Source organism: Ascaphus truei, chromosome 15 (genome assembly GCF_040206685.1).
Source record: "Ascaphus truei isolate aAscTru1 chromosome 15, aAscTru1.hap1, whole genome shotgun sequence".
NCBI classification, from domain to species: domain Eukaryota; kingdom Metazoa; phylum Chordata; class Amphibia; order Anura; family Ascaphidae; genus Ascaphus; species Ascaphus truei.
The window spans coordinates 28,110,953-28,137,627 of NC_134497.1; the positions used below are offsets into that span (position 1 = coordinate 28,110,953).

Genomic DNA, 26,675 nt, shown 5'->3' on the forward strand with positions numbered 1-26,675 from the left:
GGTATGTGGGTAGGCCTCCCTTGTGGGTACTGACTGGGTGGTTAGGCCTCACGGGTGGGGGGGGGGGGTTAGTGTGGGAGGGTATGTAGGCATCCCGAGTGGTGGGTGAGGGTGGGTTAACCCCTTCATGACTGTAGCGGTTAATAACCGCTATGGTGATTAAGGGGTTAGGGGACATTACTTTGTATGTTTTAATTTTTGTGTCTGTTTTGCAGAAGCGGAGGGGCCATGGCCAGGATGGGGGGGGGGTAACGGTATGTGGGTAGGGGGTGAGGGTGGTTAGCAATGCAGGGAGGGAGATTTACTGGTAACAGAAACATCTCTCTCCCTTCAATGTAATCTGTTTAAAGCCCCCTCCCCCCTAATGTGTGTTTCTGTAAAATCTCTCTCCCTTCAATGTAATCTGTTTAACAGAAACATTAGGGGGGAGGGGGCTTTAGGCCTTTACATCTCTCTCCCTTCAATGTAATCTGTTTAACAGAAACATTAGGGGGGAGGGGGCTTTAAACAATGCTGTGTATAATGTATAAGGTTTTTTACAATTAGATAGATGTAATCCTTGGTATTGTAAGGGTTAGATTTGGTTTTAAATTGTGTTTTCTGGTTGGTACTTACAGTATATATTGATTTTTGTATACTTGATTGGTGAAAATAGTTGAATTGTTTGGAAGTGTTTGTATTTACTGGTAGAGTAGCTTGCAATTATATTGTTAACATTCATTTGCAGAATGTATATGGTGCATAGATTTTATGCATCATTTATACAATGTAAATGCAATGTACTGTGTGGATTGGAATGTTATGTTTTATATTGTAAAATAAGTTAGGATTATTAAATGGATTATTATTATTGTCTGTATAGAGAAGCGTTATCTGTAGGACAGTATGATTTTGATAACCATTCTACATGTATTTGTACTATTGGTTCATCATGTGTGTATATATACTGTATACTGTATATATATATATATATATATATATATATATATATATATATATATATGTATATGTATATGTATATGTATATATATACAGTATATATATATATATATATATATATATATACAGTGTATATATATACAAAGTATATACTGTATATGTATAGGGATTGTTATTATATATATACTGTATATATATCCAGTATATATATATACAGTATATATTTATTTCTCTTCATGTATTTATTTATTTATTTATTAATTGTGGGGCTGCTGTGTGTGTGTATTTTTTTTATTGTGGGTAGCGGGAGGGTGGGTGAATGGGGTATTAGCCCCAACGGTGCTTGTTTAGGGCTTGCGGGGGGTAGCGGGAGGGCTTAACCCCTTCATGACCGTAGCGGTATTAACTGCTACGGTCGTGAAGGGGTTAAGTGCACCCGCAACCCCCCCGCAAGTCCTAAACTCCCACCAAGGGCCAAATACCCCCCCTCACCCATCCCCACCCACTACACACAATAAAGCGAGCACGGTGGGTTAACCCCTTCATTGCCTTAGCGGCTATCCGCTATGGTAATGACGCAGCATTTCTGTATTTTTAATAATATTGAGCAGGAGCAGGGGGGGTCCCTGAGCATTAATTTCTGGCTCAGGGAACCCCCTGCTCACTGTACAATATTATTAAAATACAGAAATGATGCTTCTTTACCATAGCGCATAGCCGCTAAGGTAAAGAACGAGTGTTTATTTATACTGTATATTGTATGTGTTTTATTGATACTGTACATGTGCAGAGGGTCTCCAGAGCAGAAGCGCACAGGTTTCAGGTCTGGGGACCCCGTGCCCCCCGAGATACAGGCCCCTTTAGGGGGTGCCGGTATCCCTCTGCTCTGCTTGGTTTACAGGCCGCGGTCACGTGATCGGACCTTTAAACCAAGCAGAGGGATACCGGCACCCCCTAAAGGGGCCTGTATCTCGGGGGGCACGGGGTCCCCAGACCTAAAACCAACGCGGTTCAGCTCCGGAGACCCCCTGCACATCTACACTATCAATAAAAATGTATTTCAAATAATTTTTAATGTGCGGATGTTTGCGCAGAGAGAGAGCAGCGGATCTCTCTCTGCTGCAAACACATCTCGCCCCCGCCGCCCATACAGTAGTATCATTTATGTAGGTGCATATACAGTACTGTACAGTATGTTAGGGCTTACAGGGGTTGTTGTTATACAGTATATATATATATATACAGTATATATACTGCATTACAATTCATTATAGGGGACGGCTTCACAGAGAGCAGCTCGCAAGCGCCACCATGTGTATTTAGACGGCATTGCAGTATTGCAGCCAGCCGGAATAAAAAGCTTAAATTCCTGCCGGAAAATAACGCAATGCACTCTGGCAGAAAACTATCAGAAACCTGAATACACCCGAGTACACCCGAATTCGCGGGACTAGCCGAGCTCGAATAAAGTGTGTCGCCAGTGTATGCAGATCTATCACTATTTGCAATTCAACATCAGTAATAAGACAATAGAAATTTAAAAACCACGTAACCACATATTCCTGATTACCTTGTGCTGGCGCGTTACTTTTCCACAGCGCACCCCCTTGATACCAAGCTCTTTCCCATATTCATCTCCAAACCAGACCAGGAGCTCTGTGTGTGGGGGGAGGTCTGTGCAGTTTCTGTAGTAGATTTTCCTGTGGAACTGGAACGCCACAAGGTTCTGTTCTTCCTCGTTTGTCACACAATTTACAAATCTAAAATTAGGACAGTTGGTGAAGTCTCAAAGTAATGTCTATTTTATAAAGGAAGAGCTGAAAAGATACAAGTCGTTAGTAATGTGACGTTTTTTCTTTCTTCTCTACAGGTTTTGAGGTGAACAGAAGTTAATGGAGAGCTCACTTGTATGTATCCCCAGTTTGAAAGGAATGGGAGCCACAGGCCACACCAGTGACTACTTTCTTATTATTTAAAAAAATAAATAAAAAACATTGTTGTAATTAAAAAGTCCCTGACAAGATGACACAAGTGCCACATAGGTGAGTTTCTTCCGGTGGAACTCAACAGAAAGTAATAATAATAATAGCATGTTCTTGTATAGCGCTGCTAGTTTTTACGTAGCGCTTTACAGAGACATTTTGCAGGCACAGGTCCCTGCCCCATGGAGCTTACAATCTGTTTTGGTGCCTGAGGCACTGGGAGATAAAGTGACTTGCCCAATGTCACAAGGAGCCAACACCAGGAATTGAACCAGGCTCCCCTGCTTCAAACTCAGTGCCTGTCAGTCTCTTTACTCACTGAGCTGCTCCTTCTCAGGTGTTGTAACAGGATTGGGTTCCATTAGCAACCTGAGCTTATAACATGCCCTGGACTGATTTGGAAACTGGAATATAGAAAAAGCCTTGAGCCACAGTCTAATGAGGTAACAATGTCGGTTTGGGCTTGAAACTCCCCCCTGTCATGGCTATGCCCCTCCCCCCCTCACTCCACATAGACCACAGATCGCAGACCCGTGCACGCGCTGCCATGCAGTCAGTCGCGTGTGCCGCAGTGACCACTATATGGGCCGCAATGGTGCTGATCAAGGCTGTGAGGAGAAGACAGGAGTGAGAGGAGAGGTGCAAAGAGCTGCTGTGATCACATGCTCATTGACATCAACATCAGTGGCTGTTAAAGTGCAATTGAAACTATTGCACTTTAGTGAATCTAGTGTTTGGTAAACAGAGGAGGCAAAGTGGATAAGGAAAAATAACCCCCTGCAGATCAGAACCTGGGAGGCAAATAAAGGGTGTGGGAGGAACGGGGATACAGAACACAAACAGCAATAGAAACACAGTAAGAGAAACCATGTGAGATGGGTAACTCTTCTCTTTAGGGGATATAGGGGAAATAATTTGATAAGCCGTTTGGGGGGGAAAATAAAATGAATATTTCTGTTTCTTCAGTAGTTTCGGGAGGTTTTGCAATGATTTGGAGAGACAAAAAATGATGGCAATTGTCACAGAGTAATCATCTGGAGAATATAGATGTGGTATTAGCTGCGCAGTAAACTAGGTAAAGTAGTGTAGGTGACAGCAACCAAAGTAATCCATAATGTCAACAGCTGCCTCTGGTTAAATTAGGCTTTGAAAAGTGTGGCCCTGCGTTCCTAAGATGGGGAAAGACTTGTGTGGGGTGAGAGGAAAGGGAGCGCTTAGGATAGCTAGCAAGGAGAAAAGGCTGATTGTACATCTTACTTGTACAAACAAAGTCAATTGCCAATTCTCACTGGAACAGGAAATGTCCTGCAGGTCCCATGTCGTAACACGATGAAGAAGATCTTGGCACTCGGGCTTTGCAAAAAGGAGATTTATTCCCAGCCAAAAATCCAATGTTTCAACTGCACATGCAGTCTCTCTCAAGGTGAGGGCTATCATATACACACTAAAACAAACATATATATACCTTGTTGTGCTGCGCTTTGTCATGTGACCTTATGTACTTTTTAGCATCTTGTCACAATGGCAATGGAGGGGCTACTAAGGCGTTTGGTGTGCTGACACAGAGCCGCGCACATGCGCCGGGCACACTGAGGTGTGTGCGACGTGTTGCGCATGCGTGGACCTACGTCGCGGCCATGACGTCACGGTGGAGTCCGATTTTCGTGCCAGATCATCAGCTGCAGCACATCAACTTAGGTGAGGTAAGGGATATATATATATATATATATATATATATATATATATATATATATATATATAGTGTTCGACAATCCTATACATTTCTCCGGGCGAGTAAATATTGACCCAAGCAGCACACGTGTTTCTTTTTTTACATTTTCCCTGCTCGCGCTGAAATTTTCCCTGCTCGCGCTGCCTAAAAAAAAAAAAAACTCCCCCTACCTGACAGCTGATTGGCGCGCGCTCCCAGGCTTTGTGGGCGCGCGGCCAGGCTCTATATGAGCCCGCCCCTAACGAGCGGCCATTTTTTCTGCCAGGAGATCTGTTGGAGAGTAAGTACTCTCCAATCCCCCATCCTGCGGCCCCTCTGCTCCATACAAGGTGTTCCCCTCCTTCTCCCCACGGCTTCCCGCGCCACTTCCCCCGATACCTGCGGGGCGGGTGATGGTAGTGGGGATGTTCCCCCCTTCTCTCCCCGGCTTCCCGTGCCACTTCCCGCGATACCCGATACCAGCGCGGGGCGGGAGATGGTATTGGGGGTGTTCCCCCCTTTCCTTCCTTGGTCTCCGCTTCCCCACGGACCCGTGGCTGTCCGCGCGGGAGATGGTCGCGGGGGGGCGAGCGGGGCGGTGGTGCTCGGTCGCGCGGCCTTTCCTCTTCTTCCCCCTGTCGTGTGTGTATGGGAGTGTGTGTGAGTATGGGAGAGTGTGTATGGGAGTGTGTGTGTGTGTGCGTGTATGGGAGTGTGTGTGTGTGTGTGTGTGTGTGTGTGTGTGTGTGTGTGTGTGTGTGTGTGTGTGTGTGTGTGTGTGTGTGCATGCATGGGAGAGTGTGTTTGTATGCATGGGAGAGTGTGTTTGTATGCGTGTGTGTGTGTGTGTGTGTGTGTGTGTGTGTGTGTGTGTGTGTGTGTGTGTGTGTGTGTGTGTGTGTGTGTGTGTGTGTGTGCATGGGAGAGTAGTGTGTGTGTGCATGCATGGGAGAGTGTGTGTGTCTGCGTGCATAGGTGTGTGTGTGTGTGTGATACCAGAAGTGTCACATCACCCCACCACCCAATCCCCCCGTCACCCCCACCACCCCGTCACACCACCCAGTCACCCCGTCTCTTGCCCCGTCTCTCTCTCGCCCCCTGTCTCTCTCTCTCTCGCCCCTTGTCACTCTCTCTCGCCCCTTTTCACTCTCTCTCGCCCCCTGTCTCTCTCTCTCGCCCCCTGTCTCTCTCTCTCTCGCCCCTTGTCACTCTCTCTCGCCCCTGTCTCTCTCTCTCGCCCCCTGTCTCTCTCTCTCTCGCCCCCTGTCTCTCTCTCTCTCGCCCCCTGTCTCTCTCTCTCGCCCCGTCTCTCTCTCGCCCCCTGTCTCTCTCTCTCTCTCACCCCGTCTCTCTCTCTCTCGCCCCTGTCTCTCTCTCTCTCGCCCCGTCTCTCTCTTTCTCGCCCCGTCTCTCTCTTTCTCGCCCCGTCTCTCTCTCTCGCCCCGTCTCTCTCTCTCTCTCTCGCCCACCCTCTCTCTCTCTCGCCCACCCTCTCTCTCTCTCTCTCTCGCCCACCCTCTCTCTCTCTCTCTCGCCCACCCTCTCTCTCTCTCTCGCCCACCCTCTCTCTCTCGCCCACCCTCTCTCTCTCGCAAACCCTCTCTCTCTCTCTCGCCCACCCTCTCTCTCTCTCGCCCACCCTCTCTCTCTCTCTGGCCCACCCTCTCTCTCTCTCTCGCCCACCCTCTCTCTCTCTCGCCCACCCTCTCTCTCTCTCTCGCCCACCCTCTCTCTCTCTCTCTCGCCCACCCCCTCTCTCTCTCTCTCTCTCGCCCACCCCCCCCCTCTCTCTCTCTCGCCCACCCTCTCTCTCTCTCTCGCCCACCCTCTCTCTCTCTCTCTCGCCCACCCTCTCTCTCTCGCCCACCCTCTCTCTCTCTCTCGCCCACCCTCTCTCTCTCTCTCGCCCACCCTCTCTCTCTCTCTCGCCCACCCTCTCTCTCTCTCTCTCTCTCGCCCACCCTCTCTCTCTCTCGCCCACCCTCTCTCTCTCTTGCCCACCCTCTCTCTCTCTCTCTCTCTCTCGCCCACCCTCTCTCTCTCTCTCTCTCTCGCCCACCCTCTCTCTCTCTCTCTCGCCCACCCTCTCTCTCTCTCTCTCTCGCCCACCCTCTCTCTCTCTCTCTCGCCCACCCTCTCTCTCTCTCTCTCTCGCCCACCCTCTCTCTTTCTCGCCCACCCTCTCTCTCTCTCTCGCCCACCCTCTCTATCTCTCTCGCCCACCCTCTCTCTCTCTCTCTCACCCACCCTCTCTCTCTCGCCCACCCACCCTCTCTCACCCACCCTCTCTCGCCCACCCTCTCTCTGTCTCGCCCACCCTCTCTCTCTCTCTCGCCCACCCTCTCTCTCTCTCTCGCCCACACCCTCTCTCTCTCGCCCACCCCCTCTCTCTCTCTCGCCCACCCTCTCTCTCTCTCTCTCTCTCGCCCACCCTCTCTCTCTCTCTCGCCCACCCTCTCTCTCTCTCTCGCCCACTCTCTCTCTCTCTCGCCCACTCTCTCTCTCTCTGCCCACTCTCTCTCTCTCTCGCCCACTCTCTCTCTCTCTCGCCCACTCTCTCTCTCTCTCGCCCACCCTCTCTCTCTCGCCCACCCTCTCTCTCTCTCGCCCACCCTCTCTCTCTCTCGCCCACCCTCTCTCTCTCTCGCCCACCCTCTCTCTCTCTCTCTCTCGCCCACCCTCTCTCTCTCTCTCGCCCACCCTCTCTCTCTCTCGCCCACCCTCTCTCTCTCTCTCGCCCACCCTCTCTCTCTCTCTCGCCCACCCTCTCTCTCTCTCTCGCCCACCCTCTCTCTCTCTCGCCCACCCTCTCTCTCTCTCGCCCACCCTCTCTCTCTCTCTCTCGCCCACCCTCTCTCTCTCTCTCTCGCCCACCCTCTCTCTCTCTCTCTCTCTCTCTCGCCCACCCTCTCTCTCTCTCTCTCTCGCCCACCCTTTCTCTCTCTCGCCCACCCCCTCTCTCTCTCGCCCACCCCCTCTCTCTCGCCCACCCCCTCTCTCTCTCGCCCACCCCCTCTCTCTCTCTCGCCCACCCCCTCTCTTGCCCACCCCTCTCACCTTCTCTCTCACCCTTTCTCTCTCACCCTCTCTCTTTCTCACCCTCTCTCTCACCCTCTCTCTCTCACCCTCTCTATTTCTCACCCTCTCTCTCTCACCCTCTCCCTGTGTCTGTCTCACACTGGATCTCTTATTTACCCTATATATCTTAACTGCCCTATACTACACCGAAATAACCTATACTGCTTTCTTCCAGATCTGACTCAAGCTTCACATGGAAGACATCGGAACCCCCACTAACCCAGAAGACAGGTAGGGAACACCTCCCCTCCAATGTATAACATTGCGGGAATGAGGTACCTGGACATTGAGGGACTGCGGATCAGTTAAGATCCAGGCGGGATTGCTGATTAGATATTGTGACACGGAGGCGTCCAGACACTGGTTCACACCTGGCTTTTATTTCTAGATCGACATTTACACACACACACGCGAAACAAGGACTAATTGTAGTATAATGTAATACAATAAATACATTTATGTCAAAAACGAATGTTGTTCTGACTAGGAATTTATTAAATTTATTTTATTTATATATTTTATTTTAAAGCGGGGTTGGGGGCGGGACTAGGGTTGGGGGCCGGACTAGGGGCGGGGTTGGGGGCGGGACTATGTGGCGAGTAGATTTTTTGGTTGGGCGAGTAGATTTTTGGGTGATTTGTCGAACACTGTGTGTGTGTGTGTGTGTGTGTGTGTGTGTGTGTAACGAAGAGAGAATAACCTCGAATTAACTGTTAAATATGAAAGGTCACCTTAATCCGGTATATCAAGGTATAATAACCATGTCCGGCGGTGCTCACGGGAAAAGGGTAATAGAACAAGAACAGAAGAAAAAATCCCGTAGAGAGCACTCAGGCGTACCAAATATGATGATAAAGAATTAGGCTGACACAAATACATAAAAAAGGAGAAAACAGTACGAAATAGTTAAAATATGGCATGGACCCCGGACACGGGCACTGCAGTAAACACGTGTAAAGGGAAGGTGATCCACAGCAGTACTCACTTAACCTATAAAGTGCAAAACACTATCACCTATATCCACCAACAATGAAAGTAGCTAGCATTAAGACATATAGAACACAATGTATACATAGCAAGGAACACTAGCCATCAAGATGCTTGAGTACATATAACTCCCTCAGCACATTGTATTACGTGTTAAACTGCTTAAATAATGTACAGAGAATAAAGGCAGCCTGTGAGAAACAACTCCCAAAATATAAGGTAAGTTATAGCTCATTAGATCTCCCAGACATGCACATGAAACAATGAGTCCCTGAGTAAGCAGCTTGCCACACAAGATATATACACATAAACACTACCTGTAGCATAGAGTGTTTAATGTTAGAGTATCCATCTAATAATTTGCTATATATAGTGGTGGGTGGTGTGGTTGCAAAAAAAAAACATCAAACAGAGGTGGTACCGCAGCATAGTTACATGTGCTCTTAAGAGGAATAATTCAGGGGTCCTGCCTAGCCCTCCCACTCCTATGCATTTCATCCAGAGACAAACTTGGAGTGGTGAGGAGGCTAGAGCAGGCGGCTGTTTAAAAAGGGGAAATTTTGCGCCAAAGAGAGGGGGAACAGCTGATTGCGCTCACAGCTGATGGGAGGGGAAGGAGACACTCAGTATAGCCTGACACACACTCTGTTAGCACTGGCTTCCGTAGTCATGTTGTGCATGCATCTGCGCATGCGCAGTGTATGTCTAGTAGTTACGTGTGGTTGACCAATACACCAGCTACGAAGAAATCTCAGAGCCAGTGCCAGCACAAATTACCTCTGCTGCGCAGGTGATACAATGTGTACACATCCTCTCTGGCTTCCATATTCGTGCTACGCATGCATCTGCGCATGCGCGGTGTGTACCTGGTAATGTAAGTGTGGTTAACAAATGTGTCAGCTTCAGAAAAGCCCCAAAACTGATACCAACACTAAATACCTCTGCTGCACAAGAAATACAATGTATACACATCCTACCCATTCATTAAAGATGTTTGATACTTAAACACTTTCAAATACAACTGTTATGATGTGAGACCACAGACATTCTCTAAGACAATTTAAAGGGCCATAGCAGCTGGTTTTGCCATTAGGCAATTTGGGGTGGATATGTCCAATACTTTTGGTAGATTTTACATAGTCCTTGATCCAGTACATAATTAATGCAGCCCTTGAGAATACGAGGAAAGCACAATAAGAGTTGACGAATGTTTGTGAGTAACAATAAATTCAAATTCTTTGTGCTGGAAGTTGTAGCACTAAGGAAATCCACAGTCCATACGTACTTTACTGTACGTCCGTTAGGAGACATCTCTACCACTGTGGTTCTGTATGTAGATCTCTACTTGGCTGACCATCCCAAGAATCATTCTGTGACTTGTCTATATCGAATAGTCACTGCAACATGACAAGGTAAAAGGGATGCAGTAAATATTCTTATGGGTCAAACCACATATACCAACACGTATATCTATACAGGTTGTATTGCCACTCGGTAGAGAAGCAGTAAGATGGAAGAGCATACATGTCTCTCAACAAAGAGAAAGGGAGAGGGGAAAACATAGAAAGTTTTAATAAAACTACTTCATCTACGTACCTACTTACTAAAATAGCACGGAAATAACAACGTATAATCCGCATCAGGAATACTTATTATAAGAACACAGAGAAGCCCAGGTAGTCATTCAGACCTTTTGGAATCATTGACTCCATCTGAATGATCCACCTGGACTCTCTGCGTATTAATGCCTTCTCCAAGTCGCCCCCTCGTATCCCAGCGTGACTTTTTCAATGGCAAAGGCTCTCAACAGCGTATAGTACGAGTCATGTTTGTTGAGGAAATGTCTTGCTATTGTTATTTTTTATTTATTATCCAGATCTTTTTTTAGCATTTTTGACATTCCTAGTGTGTTCAAGTACCCGGAACCTGACCTCTCGTGTGGTCAACCCAACATACGGGAGGCCACAGGGGCATGAAATGCAATAAATCACCCCCTTAGATTTGCAATTGAGAGTGTCCTTAATACTACAACTTTGAGTTTTAGAGCTGTTATCAAAGGACACTGTGTGGTCCATATATCTGCACACTGAGCAATTGTAGCACCTGGAGAAGCCCTTTCTAGGGGAGGATGACAGAAAGGTTTTCATGATGTTGGGGACATAGTGACTGTTCACCAGTCTGTCTTCAGGTTGGGAGACCTGCGACTAGTCATTGTCACTCTATCACCCAACACCCTTGCCAAATCGGGGTCTGTCCTAAGTATGTCCCAATGTTGTTGCAGAATAGTGCATAATTTCGGCCATTGTCGATTATGTGTTCCCACAAACCTAATAGTTGACACAGCACTATTTTTCTGCTTGGGCCGTAGGAGCATTCCCCCAGGTATTTTTAAGCTATTACGGAAACCCCTCTCTATACAGTTCTTACTGTAGCCTCTCTGGCGGAACCTCTGCTTCATCTCCCTTGATCTTACCAATAAATCAGACGGAGAAGAAACATTGCGCTTTAACCTGAGGAATTCACTAGTGGGTATGACCTTAATCTGATGAGATGGATGAAAGCTTGATGCGTGGAGTATTGAATTTGTGGCTGTCCCTTTACGAAAAATATCTGTCTGCAGGGCCCCCACTAGTCCAATGCTGATGGCAAGGTCCAAAAATTCAATTTGGGTTTTGCTGTTACAGAGGAGGTTAAGGGTTTGGTGGACAAAACGGCACTTGAAAAATACACAGAACCCAAGTTTATTCCAAGGGGTCTGTGCCTCCAAACCTTTGCCTCCTTTGATTTCACAGACCCCACTTTCAAAACGAGGTGGGATGAAGCATTGACTGCATGCTCTTTTCAACTTATACAAATACTTATAGATCACGATAAGGCAGTCGTGCTAGAAGTTACTAATCAAATTGAGCTCATAAAAAAGTCCTATCAGAAACAGAGACCCAGTCTTTCAACAAAATAGAGATTGACCTTGAAAATTTTGAGAAGGAAATTATAGCATTTAAAAAGAAAAAATGACCGTGACCAAGAGGACTATAAGCTAGACAAAGTCTATAAATGGCAAAAGGGCAAAAGAGTAAGCAAAAATAAGTTGAATATACGGGAGAACGCAGTCTCCACATCTACGGATGTTACGGCATCCGATATAGAGTCGTCAGACACGGAGTTCCGTTCTGAGGGGCGTCCCAAACCTGAAAATTCTTTTTTAGACAAAGGGAGAAAACCACATTTTCAAAGAGGCGGACGAGGAGGGGGACAAATGCAGCTAAGAAAGCGAAAAACCCAGGGTTACAAAGCATAATGCCTGGTGACAACATCGAGCTAGAGAGTACATTTAACATCATTAACCTCTCAGATTTAACCCTCACCCAGGATCAACCGAATGTCCTAGGACGTGGATTATCGTTTTCTCCAACTATCGGTATGGATCAATTCGAATGGACAAAAGACTTACACTTATTTTGCCATAAGTTACTCTTGCATAAATATTTTGTCAAATCAGGTAACCCTGATCAACATCAAATCTACAGAAATACAGTGGGATGACCAGGAACTTTTGGCCTTACAAGACCATGACTCATGGTGACCAAGGGGTGGTCCAGAGACAAGAATATTATCGAACTTAAAAACCAAAGTCCCTATTCTGCCCCTCGTGGCAGATTTCCCCACAGGTAGAGGTATTTGCCAAATTGGTGACAGAAGCCTTCAACAAACTTCATGTTCAATGGGGTGACCAGAATACCAGCATAGCTGAAAGAAAAGCACTGTTGCAACCACAGAACTTAAGGAGGTGGAAATTAAACCGAGCGACAAGGGCGGGAACATCGTGGTGTGGCCCAAGGTGATGTACGAACGTGAAGTATTTAAACAACTTAGGGATGCAGCCCAATCCAAGTGGCCCATTATAAGTGGCATGACTACTGAACAACTGAAGTTTAAAAGGAAGGAACTCTTACCCTAATGGATCTTATCCTTCTTCTCTCCTCAGATAAAAAACCATCTCTAAATCCTCATTGAAGCCTTTGCTGTGTGTATTATATAGCATATGCAAGTGATCCAATGCTAGGTAAAAAAAAACATCTCTAAATCTCATTGAAGCCTTTGCTGTGTGTATTATATAGCATATGCAAGTGATCCAATGCTAGGTAAAAAAACATCTCTAAATCCTCATTGAAGCCTTTGCTGTGTGTATTATATAGCATATGCAAGTGATCCAATGCTAGGTAAAAAACCATCTCTAAATCCTCATTGAAGTCTTTGCTGTGTGTATTATATAGCATATGCAAGTGATCCAATGCTACTGCACCGACACACTTTATTCGAGCAAATACCCGGTATGTACCTGGCAGATACCTGGAATGCGCCGCTCCTCACCTCTGACAAGCCCCGTTGCATTTGCCTTCCCAGCCTGGGTTCATGCCTGGCTGATGGGCGGCTGATCTGTTAAATGATAATGATTAGGATTTAATAGGCTGCAATGCTTCGCGTGTCTACCAGATGGCATAAATTCATGAATTGTAATGCAGTATATATATATATACTGTGCAGAATTGAAGCCAGCAGGAATAAAATGCTTCAATCCCTGCTTGGAAAATAACTCAATGCACTCGGGCAGAAAACAGTCACAAACCTCAATACACCCGGGTATACCCGAATTCGTGGGACTAGCCGAGCTCGAATAAAGTGTGTCGCCAGTGTAGGTAAAAAACCATCTCTAAATCCTCATTGAAGCCTTTGCTGTGTGTATTATATAGTATATGCAAGTGATCCAATGCTAGGTAAAAACCATATTTGAATGCTGTTTTCTGTCTACCCCTAATCAAATTAAGTGTTGCCACCTAGGCAGGGAACACCCTGTGTAGAAAACCATTTGTTTGAATGTGCCTCAGCTGTGCTAATTAAGCAGACAGAACAACACTGTCAGGTGACTTTTTAGGCCTATATAAACCCAGTCAGAACAGCTAGTCTGCCTGCAGCCCATATCCAAGTGGCCCATTATAAGTGGCATGACTATGTGGTGGATTGGATAAAATGCCTATTTCTTCATCTGTAATACTTTGCTATGATTCCTTACTCAAAATGGCTACCGCAGTTACCCCTCCCTTCAAGTAAGGAAGATGGCACCGAGGAATTCCCCTCAAATGATGATGTGTCCAAAAAAACCTGCAATAACAGGACCATAAACTGCAACAACAAGACCATACAAGGAAAAGACCCAACAAGAACCAATGAGATGCTGACATGTGTATTTACACACAACCTTTAGACCTGAGAGAGCTCCTTTTGCATACAATCCCCCACTGCAGCCTCTATATATGAATGTGGTCTGTAGGAATAAAGTCAGACATTATCATACTGAACGTGTGTCAGCGTGATTTTTTCTCAGTGCACGCATTACCTACGTAGGAAAATAATCAGGACGGGGACAGATACTCTGCAGACGATTGTTCTGATCCAAATCAGCTGGCGCTCTAACGTGGGGCCCTGGGTTGTGAACCAACGGACAGCCGTGCGTAGAGGGACCGGGGTGGACCAAGTGCGGACGTGGCAGGAGACTGATCACCTCTGGAGTACGGTAAGATAACATTTATTATCTACCGATACGCACTGTCTCCGCTGTTGGTCTATTTCTGTGTCTCATACGGCTCTCCGAAGGTCACCTAAAGACAGGTAGATATCTTGCCCAGAGCCCGTTTTAAACTCAAACCTGTTACCTAGACTATCTGTCACCCGGTATATGTTTACATGTTATATGTGTTAGTCAGTGCCGCAAGTGGGAGCCCGGAGTGGAGTGGGATTTTTGTCGGCTGACTAGGGGTTTTGTCAATGTACGTTGTAAACTTGGTGGAAGGAGGGGTAAAGGGGGAGTAAGGTATAGTCGGTTCAGAGAGGAAACACGGGAATCCCGGTAGTGACTGTGCGGTTTGGCGCGTTGCGAGGGAAGGAGTGTTTAGCGCGTTACGGTTGGTAACTGCGCGGAATCCTGCCGATTGATCCCTGAACAACCTTTCTCTCTCTCGTAATCAAGTTGTATGTTATGTCCAAAATGTGTTTGTGTATTAGTGTTGAGAATTCATGAGGACGGGTGGGGATTGTTGAGAGTAGAAGAGATAGCCCATAGGTGCTTGGGCGATAACCCCTAGACGTTAAACTGCCCGAACTCCTGTTTTTTTTCCGCGTTAAGGTACGCTTTGCAGTAGAAAAGAAAGTGAATAGGAAAGAAATAGCAAGTGGATTTGCTGATAGATAATCAAGGCATATGATTGTGTTGTGAAAGTAAGTATTGAGGGTTATTTTTATGAAAGGTTTATATGCAGGAATTGGGATACAATTAGATACTGTGTATATTATTTGGAAGGGAAAGAAAGTGTTATAAGTGAAGGGAAAGAAAGTGTTATAAGTGAAGGGAAAGAAAGTGTTATAAGTGAAGGGAAAGAAGAAAAAAAAAAAAAGCAGGGCATTTTTGCTAGTAATTGCAGTATAGAGAAAAAAAAAAAAAAGTGCAGTTTTAACATTTGAGCACAGGCAAGTAAGACAGGGAAAGGAGTCTTAGCCTGCCACCTAGTGGCGGAAAGAGAGAGAACAGAACGAAAATGAATGGGAGCAGCCCTCCCGGTAACTGGTAAAGATTTATTTATTTTTGAAAGCTTTGTTCGTGCTGGCCACACGAATGGGTCTTTTAAAACCAGAAAATATTCTTTTTCCTTCTGTTCTAATAGCAACTAGAAAGAGGGGTCTTTTTCTGTGGGAGGGAGAAGTTCAGCGAGCGCAGTCTTGTGTGTTTTTGAATCCCACAGGGAAACATACCTTACGTTAGTATGAGTCAAAATAATTCTGTTGAGGGACAGAAGGGTCCCGCTGCATTTATTTTATCATTGCCAGGACAGAAGTTAATATAATAACAAGTAAAAAAGAAAGCAAATAGGGTGTTTAAAGTATGTAGTATTACTGCAGCAGAAGGCGGGTTACAGCCAGAAGAGTGGCGAAAGATATTGAAAGAAAAGAGAGGAATTTTGAATGATAACAACCTGCTGAAGATAGCAGAAGCCTGGTTTAATGTTACCAAGGCTGTCCAGAGAAAAATGGACCGAGCAGGAGATAGAAAAGGGAGGGAAGATTGTTTTAATTGTGGTGTGACTGATTTATCTATGCTCACTCCTTTGTTACCTTCGCTCCCAGCTGCAGCAGCACCCCCACCTATACAACCCACTACCCCGCCCACGAATGACAAACCAATTTTGACTGTTTATGTAGCTCAACTATATTCTGTGATGCAGGCGGATGGTTCCTATTACACCCCGACTGTGCCCCTAATGCCCCTGATGCCAGCCCTTTCACCCCAAACAACCACTGCCCCAGCGGTAGGGATTCAAGTCTACCCTGACACAACAATAGCACACAGACCCAGCAGCAGTGTCCACTATAGTACGCCTGGTAGTTTTGACTCAGATAGTGAGTCACAGGCCGTTGCACAGGAGGCAAACATGACCTGGAATACTAACCCCAGACACCCCCCAGTACCCGACCGCGGCCCAAGGTTATATGGGCAGACGCCCAAGCAGGTAGAAGGCGCCCCAATAATGTATGTCACCTCACCCCCTTCCTGGTAGACACAGGTGCAGCCAGGAGTGTAATTAGAGCTGCAGACATACCTGACCCTTCCTATTTGTCTGATATTGATGTTTCATGTGTGGGGGGTAGATGGCACACCGCACTCTAGCCCATTAACACAACCCCTACAGATAGGTCCCTACCCTGAACTATTTGCACGATTTGTAGTTTCCTCTACTTGCCCGCTTAATCTGCTTGGCGCTGATGTTTTATCCAGGTTACAGGCCTCCATAATATTCTCAGAGGACGGTACCATTGATGTAACCTCCCTGCTCTGGGAATCAGATGTCTCTGCCCTTTGTTCCCTTCCAATACTTTTGGCATTAGCAGACAAACCCTCAGCCACCAGTATACCGCCCGCTGTCATGGATAGGATCCCGTCCAAATTATGATCCACCGGCCCTGAGGATAACGGGCACCTAAGGGTACCGCCCATTGTTGTACAGCTCAAATAAGGGGCCCGCTTCCCCGTAAACTGCAATACCCCTCTTTTCCCTGTAAAGAAACGCACCGCGAAGGGTGAACCTGATAAGTATAGAATGGTTGAAAAAAAGATCCTCCTTGAATGCACTCGGATTGGCCAGTGATTGATGATAATGAGTGTATTTAAAAACCTTTTAATCACAAGAGAAGGTTTAAAATAGGATTGTATAGAGGGGCATGGTATATATAATCCAGGGCCAGCCCCTAGTAGGCAAACCAAACAAAATCGTCCTCACTTGAGAGGAGATATAAGTATGACAACACCTTAATGTGGAACTGTGTCGCTCAGACAATCCCCATTACTATAATACCAGAATCGACGGCCCATAAGCCGTATGGAAATCCTTTTATCAATAATTCAATGAACCTAAAATGGTATAGGTCATTGAAGCTAAGTCTGGAAGGGTGATTATCTTACACCGAATGGACAGATGGTATATATCTGGATGATGTCCCTAGTCCACTTAAGCGGTGTGTACAACAAATAAACAAAACATGGTGAAAACAATAACAACGCAACAAAGATGATCATCATAAAAATGGAAACTCAACCACCATATGCATGTAATAGTGGGATGCGTAGCTGAATAGTGTGTAAGCTCTGTAAAGGGCAAGCACAAAGTGTGCTATCGGAAACGCCCTGAGGCACGGTTCGAAGACCGTATCCAGTTATAGCCTCATGTATGTAATGGTGGGATGCGTAGCTGAATAGTGTGTGAGCTCTGCAGAGGGCAAGCACAAAGTGTGCTAACGGAGAACGCCCTGAGGCACGGTTCAAAAGACCGTATCCAGTTATAGCCTCTGTGTACTGGTGGTGTTTAATGCAGAGATCAAAATCACAGGTAGCCTCTCTAGAGTCCGGTAATAAACGCTGATCAGACCTAATAATTATAAGTTACTGATAGGTACACGGGGTAAGGAACAGCCTGACTCATAAGTCATATTGAGTCTCACTCTAAGCAAGTAAATATAGATTGCTAGGGCTGATCATGGTCAGTGACCAGTACCCCTGATTACACCTCCCTCCCTTATGTGCATATAGTATGCTGGTGACCTGAATGGTAGCTATGGTAAAAATGGGAACATAGCAAACATAATGATGCACAGTATAATATCAGGACATAAAAGTATCTTAGGTCCTAATAGGGGTGCTACTTAGCTCATGGGTGCATATAGAAGCCATTACACCATCGTAGGTAGAAGGGAACGGCTACAGGATACCATGGGAGGGGTGTTCCGGTCTCGAGGCAGCAGCTACAGCCGCGGAGGCGCCATCTTGGATGCGGTGACGTCACCACGCTCGTAGTCACCTGACGCACGTTTCGCGCGGGATCGCGCTTTCTCAAAGGTACGTGCACGCTCTTGGAGTGCACTTTAAGTAGCTAGTGGTTGCCACAGCGACCGCTGGGGGCGTGTCTCCCCTTCGTCGCTCGCTTGCCTGAACTGCTGCACTGTCTGCTACACAGCCGGCTCTAAATTAGTGAATCATGTCATGACCTCCACGTATCTGGGGGTATTATTAACCCTGGTAGTTCACCATTGAACAGTCCAAGGTATTTGAGTATCCTGTGTGCTATGTGGATACTGCGGATGCATGTAAAACATGCGTCCCTATAAGGTTGTGTAATAATGTAGTTCACCTTAAAGTGGCAGTCTCATATATATACACAGTAGCTATATCCTTGCCCTAAAAGAGTGTAAGGTGGTCCAATACCCTTCGTTAGAGCACAGTGTGACAGTTTGGAACACGGGGTAGACTAACAGAAGGAAGGAAAGGAGGTAGGTGGTTCTCCTTGAAGTGGCTATGCCACATAGGTACACTAGCCACACGTTTGCCACAGTAAAGTGTTTATAGTGGATCCAATATCCCTAGTTAAGGCACATTATGGTGGCTTAGGGTATGTGGTAGGGGGTAAAGGAGAATAAAGGAAATGAGGTAAGTGGCCCCATCCCCGACTGAAATTGCAGAAAGAATTCTGCCTGCTGGTGATTACACTTGGAATCATGGGTATCATAAGAAGGGTAGAGGTTAGCGCACTGAGGACTTCTCCAGATTTGACTGGATCAAGGATACATACCTATTCGGCCGTAAACTACTATTGCACAAATTCTTTAAGAGACGGGCACAGCAACAATTTAGAGCAGCGGGTCAGGAGGACTTTGATGATCAATATTTAGAGGCCATTAACACCTTAGCAGCATTAGAGGAGGAATCCCTTAGACCTGTGGGGGAAGGTCCCTTCACTACAATGAGACCTAAGTCTAAATTTACTCCGGGACTAGAGACATGCCATAATGTCGCCACCTTTATTGGCCTAGTTACATCAGATATTGAACAACTCCAACCTAGGCCCTCTCGTACCAATCTTAATAATCAGGAGAGATCATCTCTGCGGGAATTAAAACAAAATACCGCAATCACGATTAAACCCTCAGATAAGGGGGGGAATATCGTGGTATTAAACACCACTGATTATGTAAAAGAGAATTTGCGCTTACTATCCGACCGTGATTGTTATGCTATCCTGAAATCAGACCCCACCAACAACTACATGAGTGACCTGAAACTTATCTTACATTCAGGTATTCACACTAAGTCACTATCCAAACAAGAAAGTATGGCGCTCCTTAATAAGTATCCAAGGATGGCCACTTTCTATTCCCTCCCTAAGATACATAAAAACCTAACAGCACCACCTGGACGCCCCATTGTCTCAGGCATCTCAAATCTTACTGAACAATGCAGTGTCTATGTCGACAAGGTACTCCGTCCCTTTGTGGTTACACTGCCCTCATACCTAAGGGACACCAAGGATGCCCTTAACAAACTAAAGGGGGTTACAATAACGGAGGACACGTTTCTTGTCAGCCTGGATGTCGAATCTCTATACACTTCTATTATACATGAGAGGGGCATCCAGGCTGTGGAATACTACCTGGGTAAAAGGACAATTGAATACAGTGACCTTGACCTTGAATACTAGTCCTTGACCTTCTAAGGTTTATTTTGACACACAACGTGTTCACCTTTGATGGTAAACTATATCATCAACTCCGTGGGACCGCCATGGGGACCACCTGCGCCCCCACTTATGCCAATCTCTATCTGGGCTGGTGGGAGGCGGAGGTGGTTTTCCAGGAACGTTATCGTCGGTATACCTCACACATACTGCTGTGGATTAGGTATATCGACGATATCTTTGTCCTATGGCAGGGCACCAGAACGCACCTTGATGCGTTCATTGGCGAGCTGAACACCAATCCCCTGAACCTTAGATTAACATCGGAAGTTGACGGGGTGAGCCTTACATTCCTTGATCTTACGATCTCTAAAACCACACATGGGACACTGGCCACATACCTCCATAGGAAGTCCACGGCTACGAACAGCCTCCTCAGAGCAGATAGCCATCACCCAAAACATCTGCTAAAGGGGATACCAACTGGCCAGTTCTTACGCCTGAGGAGGAATTGTTCCTCTAACGAGGACTTTGAAACCCAGTCATCAGCCATGAAACAAAGATTCATGGAAAGGGGATACAGCAATAGGGTTATTAAGAGAGCGTATCAACGAGCTAGGCACACAGACAGAAATACATTGCTGGATGACAAAGCCACATCACCTATTGATAAACAAGTGATACGCTTCATTGGTACGTTCAACAACCAATGGCCTGAAATTACCAACATTATGAACACACACTGGCATGTATTACGTGAGGATGTGGATCTGAGAGAGGTCCTGAATGAGAGGGCGACCATTGTAAGCAGGAGAGCCAGCAGTCTACGTGATCTGTTGGTACATAGCCACTATCAGAGACCAACTACAGGGACGTGGCTTGCCAACAGATCAAATGGCTTCTTTAAATGTCACAAATGCACTGCATGTACCTCTTGTTCCCCCACAAAGACTTTTAATAACTGGAATGACACACGTAGTTTCAACATCTGTCAGTTTATTAACTGTAGAACTGTGGGCGTGGTTTATCAGATTATCTGTGTCTGCAAGAAAAAATACATTGGAAAAACAAAAAGACAGCTAAGACACAGAGTGCTTGAGCATCTAGGGGACATCCGGAATCATCGGGATACCCGTTGCTAACCACGTACACAATCAACATCAAGGACTATCCTCAGTTATTCAATTTGTAGGTATTGAGGCCGTATCCAATCACAGTAGAGGAGGGGACTGGGACAACGAGATCCTACGACGGGAATCTCGTTGGATTTATACTTTGGGTACCTTAGTCCCTAGGGGACTCAACGAGGAATTTTTTTTCCCCGTTTATTTGATGTCTCTATGACTTACCTACCCTTCCCTACCCCACACACACCCACGAGTGTGCTCAATACCATCCAACAGTGTATCCGGTGCTATCCTATCTATGTTCTTGCCCTCTGAGATGGGTGGTATTTCTGTATGCATCTTGACCACTCGCTTCCCCTGCGCTAACCTCTACCCTTCTTATGATACCCATGATTCCAAGTGTAATCACCAGCAGGCAGAATTCTTTCTGCAATTTCAGTCGGGGATGGGGCCACTTACCTCATTTCCTTTATTCTCCTTTACCCCCTACCACATACCCTAAGCCACCATAATGTGCCTTAACTAGGGATATTGGATCCACTATAAACACTTTACTGTGGCAAACGTGTGGCTAGTGTACCTATGTGGCATAGCCACTTCAAGGAGAACCACCTACCTCCTTTCCTTCCTTCTGTTAGTCTACCCCGTGTTCCAAACTGTCACACTGTGCTCTAACGAAGGGTATTGGACCACCTTACACTCTTTTAGGGCAAGGATATAGCTACTGTGTATATATATGAGACTGCCACTTTAAGGTGAACTACATTATTACACAACCTTATAGGGACGCATGTTTTACCTGCATCCGCAGTATCCACATAGCACACAGGATACTCAAATACCTTGGACTGTTCAATGGTGAACTACCAGGGTTAATAATACCCCCAGATACGTGGAGGTCATGACATGATTCACTAATTTAGAGCCGGCTGTGTAGCAGACAGTGCAGCAGTTCAGGCAAGCGAGCGACGAAGGGGAGACACGCCCCCAGCGGTCGCTGTGGCAACCACTAGCTACTTAAAGTGCACTCCAAGAGCGTGCACGTACCTTTGAGAAAGCGCGATCCCGCGCGAAACGTGCGTCAGGTGACTACGAGCGTGGTGACGTCACCGCATCCAAGATGGCGCCTCCGCGGCTGTAGCTGCTGCCTCGAGACCGGAACACCCCTCCCATGGTATCCTGTAGCCGTTCCCTTCTACCTACGATGGTGTAATGGCTTCTATATGCACCCATGAGCTAAGTAGCACCCCTATTAGGACCTAAGATACTTTTATGTCCTGATATTATACTGTGCATCATTATGTTTGCTATGTTCCCATTTTTACCATAGCTACCATTCAGGTCACCAGCATACTATATGCACATAAGGGAGGGAGGTGTAATCAGGGGTACTGGTCACTGACCATGATCAGCCCTAGCAATCTATATTTACTTGCTTAGAGGGAGACTCAATATGACTTATGAGTCAGGCTGTTCCTTACCCCGTGTACCTATCAGTAACTTATAATTATTAGGTCTGATCAGCGTTTATTACCGGACTCTAGAGAGGCTACCTGTGATTTTGATCTCTGCATTAAACACCACCAGTACACAGAGGCTATAACTGGATACGGTCTTTTGAACCGTGCCTCAGGGCGTTCTCCGTTAGCACACTTTGTGCTTGCCCTCTGCAGAGCTCACACACTATTCAGCTACGCATCCCACCATTACATACATGAGGCTATAACTGGATACGGTCTTCGAACCGTGCCTCAGGGCGTTTCCGATAGCACACTTTGTGCTTGCCCTTTACAGAGCTTACACACTATTCAGCTACGCATCCCACTATTACATGCATATGGTGGTTGAGTTTCCATTTTTATGATGATCATCTTTGTTGCGTTGTTATTGTTTTCACCATGTTTTGTTTATTTGTTGTACACACCGCTTAAGTGGACTAGGGACATCATCCAGATATATACCATCTGTCCATTCGGTGTAAGATAATCACCCTTCCAGACTTAGCTTCAATGACCTATACCATTTTAGGTTCATTGAATTATTGATAAAAGGATTTCCATACGGCTTATGGGCCGTCGATTCTGGTATTATAGTAATGGGGATTGTCTGAGCGACACAGTTCCACATTAAGGTGTTGTCATACTTATATCTCCTCTCAAGTGAGGACGATTTTGTTTGGTTTGCCTACTAGGGGCTGGCCCTGGATTATATATACCATGCCCCTCTATACAATCCTATTTTAAACCTTCTCTTGTGATTAAAAGGTTTTTAAATACACTCATTATCATCAATCACTGGCCAATCCGAGTGCATTCAAGGAGGATCTTTTTTTCTTTTTTTCAGCTATATATATTTTTCCTCTTTTGCACCGGCATTTTGCCTGACATACTACTTATCACTCACTTACCTGCTGATGCGGGAGCATCCCCTACCCCTCCCTTTTTTTCCCCCTTCCCATCCTTGGATTATCAAGTATAGAATGGTTCAAGATCCTCAAGCAGTAAAAGATGCAACCATTGTACGATGTTTTAACAACAAATCTTTTCCAGATGACCCCAGAGGCTTCCAAGAATTTCACTGTTCTCAAACAGGTAATATCCTCTGCACCTGCCTTGGGCTTCCCAGACTATGATTTACCCTTTAAGCTTTTCGTATCAGAACGAAATGGACATGCAACTGGAGTGTTAACACAGCCACACGCTGGCCGATGTCGACCTATTGGTTATTACTCCAGCCGTCTCGATGCTGTGGCTTGTGGTGGACCGTCCTGTCTTCGTGCAGTCGTTGCTGCTCAAGCACTGCGGGATAAAACTTCGGACATTGTTCTAGGGCATGACCTCTTTCTCCTGGCACCACATGACATTGCTGCTATTCTCAATCAGACACAGCCAAAACATCTGTCCGCTGCCAGACACCTCAGGTTGCAATGCTCGCTTCTCATTCCAGACAATTTCACCATTCTCTGGTGCCAAGTGCTTAACCCCTCCACTCTTCTTCCACTTCCCGAGGGGGGAGATGTGCAGGGACACGAACAAGAATAAAGCACAGCTGGAGTCGACCTATCCCATGATTGCTTCGAACTCATGAAGCTAGAAACTGCTCATCTGCCCACGGTGAGTGAAACGCCGATACAGAACCCAGATCTAATCCTGTTTGTGGATGGTTCTCGATATGCTGATCAACAAGGCACCTACCATACGGGTTATGCTGTCACCACAGACTCTGTGGTTCTACTGGCAAGCACACTACCGTCAACAGCATCCGCACAAGAGGCTGAACTACAAGCTCTCACTGCAGCGTGTAAACTGGCAGAAGGACAAATGGCGAATATCTACACTGACTCTAGATATGCCTTTGGTGTAGCACATGATTTTGGCGTCATTTGGCAAACCAGGGGATTTCTGACAGCAGCAGGAACACCAATGAAACACAGCTTAGCCATACAAGCTCTGATGGACGCCCTACTCCTTCCAAGCCATGTGGCCATCCTGAAGGTAAAGCACATGGGAAACTGAACACAGAAGAAGCCAGAGGAAACCATCTGGCGGATGCTGCGGCAAAACAAGCTGCCAGCGGGATACGAGAAGTGGAAGATCGAGTGGACACGACAAGGATGGTTCCGTTAATGCAGAACCTCCCAGTGAATAGAGAATATCTGAAGAAGTTGCAAGAATCTGCAACAAAGGAAAAAAAGGAAAGCTGGAAGAAAAGAGGTGCATCACCCCAAGAAGGAATTTATGAGTACAAAAAGAAACTCTGTCTGCCACGGGCACTGTATCCTGCTGTGGTACAATGGGCACATGGAGCAGCACATCTCTCGAAGACTCTTATGAATGCACTGATCGACAAATACTATGTGGCGCCTGGAATTACCCCAATGACTAGTAATTTCTGCAAATTATGTACAATTTGTGCAAATTGTAACCCAGGATGTGTGGAAAAACCACCGCAGAAACACCTTGCAAGGCCCCGCTTTCACTGCTACGTTAGCTAAAGAAATTTGGTCCGCGCTAGGGACCACCATTGCTTTCCACACCCCATACCATCCCCAGAGTAGCGGAAAGGTAGAAAGAATGAATGGCACACTGAAAACTAGAATGTTGAAAATGGCCCAGGAAACAAATATGCCCTGGCCAGATAGTCTACCATTGTTTTGTTCAGTGTTCGATATACCCCACGAGGGGAATATGCTCTATCCCCATTTAAGATACTGTTTGGTACTGCCCCCAAACTTGGTTGTTACTACCCACAGTCAGACATTATCATACTGAACGTGTGTCAGCGTGATTTTTTCTCAGTGCACGCATTACCTACGTAGGAAAATAATCAGGGCGGGGACAGATACTCTGCAGACGATTGTTCTGATCCAAATCAGCTGGCGCTCTAACGTGGGGCCCTGGGTTGTGAACCAACGGACAGCCGTGCGTAGAGGGACCGGGGTGGACCAAGTGCGGACGCGGCAGGAGACTGATCACCTCTGGAGTACGGTAAGATAACATTTATTATCTACCGATACGCACTGTCTCCGCTGTTGGTCTATTTCTGTGTCTCATACGGCTCTCCGAAGGTCACCTAAAGACAGGTAGATATCTTGCCCAGAGCCCGTTTTAAACTCAAACCTGTTACCTAGACTATCTGTCACCCGGTATATGTTTACATGTTATATGTGTTAGTCAGTGCCGCAAGTGGGAGCCCGGAGTGGAGTGGGATTTTTGTCGGCCGACTAGGGGTTTTGTCAATGTACGTTGTAAACTTGGTGGAAGGAGGGGTAAAGGGGGAGTAAGGTATAGTCGGTTCAGAGAGGAAACACGGGAATCCCGGTAGTGACTGTGCGGTTTGGCGCGTTGCGAGGGAAGGAGTGTTTAGCGCGTTACGGTTGGTAACTGCGCGGAATCCTGCCGATTGATCCCTGAACAACCTTTCTCTCTCTCGTAATCAAGTTGTATGTTATGTCCAAAATGTGTTTGTGTATTAGTGTTGAGAATTCATGAGGACGGGTGGGGATTGTTGAGAGTAGAAGAGATAGCCCATAGGTGCTTGGGCGATAACCCCTAGACGTTAAACTGCCCGAACTCCTGTTTTTTTTCCGCGTTAAGGTACGCTTTGCAGTAGAAAAGAAAGTGAATAGGAAAGAAATAGCAAGTGGATTTGCTGATAGATAATCAAGGCATATGATTGTGTTGTGAAAGTAAGTATTGAGGGTTATTTTTGTGAAAGGTTTATATGCAGGAATTGGGATACAATTAGATACTGTGTATATTATTTGGAAGGGGAAGAAAGTGTTATAAGTGAAGGGAAAGAAAGTGTTATAAGTGAAGGGAAAGAAAGTGTTATAAGTGAAGGGAAAGAAGAAAAAAAAAAAAAGCAGGGCATTTTTGCTAGTAATTGCAGTATAGAGAAGAAGAAAAAAAAAAAAGCAGGGCATTTTTGCTAGTAATTGCAGTATAGAGGAAAAAAAAAAAAAGTGCAGTTTTAACATTTGAGCACAGGCAAGTAAGACAGGGAAAGGAGTCTTAGCCTGCCACCTAGTGGCGGAAAGAGAGAGAACAGAACCAAAATGAATGGGAGCAGCCCTCCCGGTAACTGGTAAAGATTTATTTATTTTTGAAAGCTTTGTTCGTGCTGGCCACACGAATGGGTCTTTTAAAACCAGAAAATATTCTTTTTCCTTCTGTTCTAATAGCAACTAGAAAGAGGGGTCTTTTTCTGTGGGAGGGAGAAGTTCAGCGAGCGCAGTCTTGTGTGTTTTTGAATCCCACAGGGAAACATACCTTACGTTAGTATGAGTCAAAATAATTCT

At 46.0% G+C, this 26,675-nt stretch overlaps 1 protein-coding gene across 6 annotated transcripts in view; it reads right to left on the bottom strand.

Annotated features, from left to right (window-relative positions):
- LOC142466725 (uncharacterized) overlaps positions 1-26,675 on the bottom strand; it is a 91,309-nt gene that overhangs the window by 30,939 nt on the left and 33,695 nt on the right. For 5 of the 6 annotated variants that reach the window (XM_075572057.1, XM_075572060.1, XM_075572059.1 and 2 more), the window contains exon 2: positions 2,510-2,699. The gene's annotated coding sequence lies outside the window, so the exon portion shown is untranslated. Of the gene's footprint in view, positions 1-2,509; positions 2,757-26,675 lie in introns of all 6 variants that reach the window. The other variant, XM_075572056.1, reaches the window with a different exon arrangement.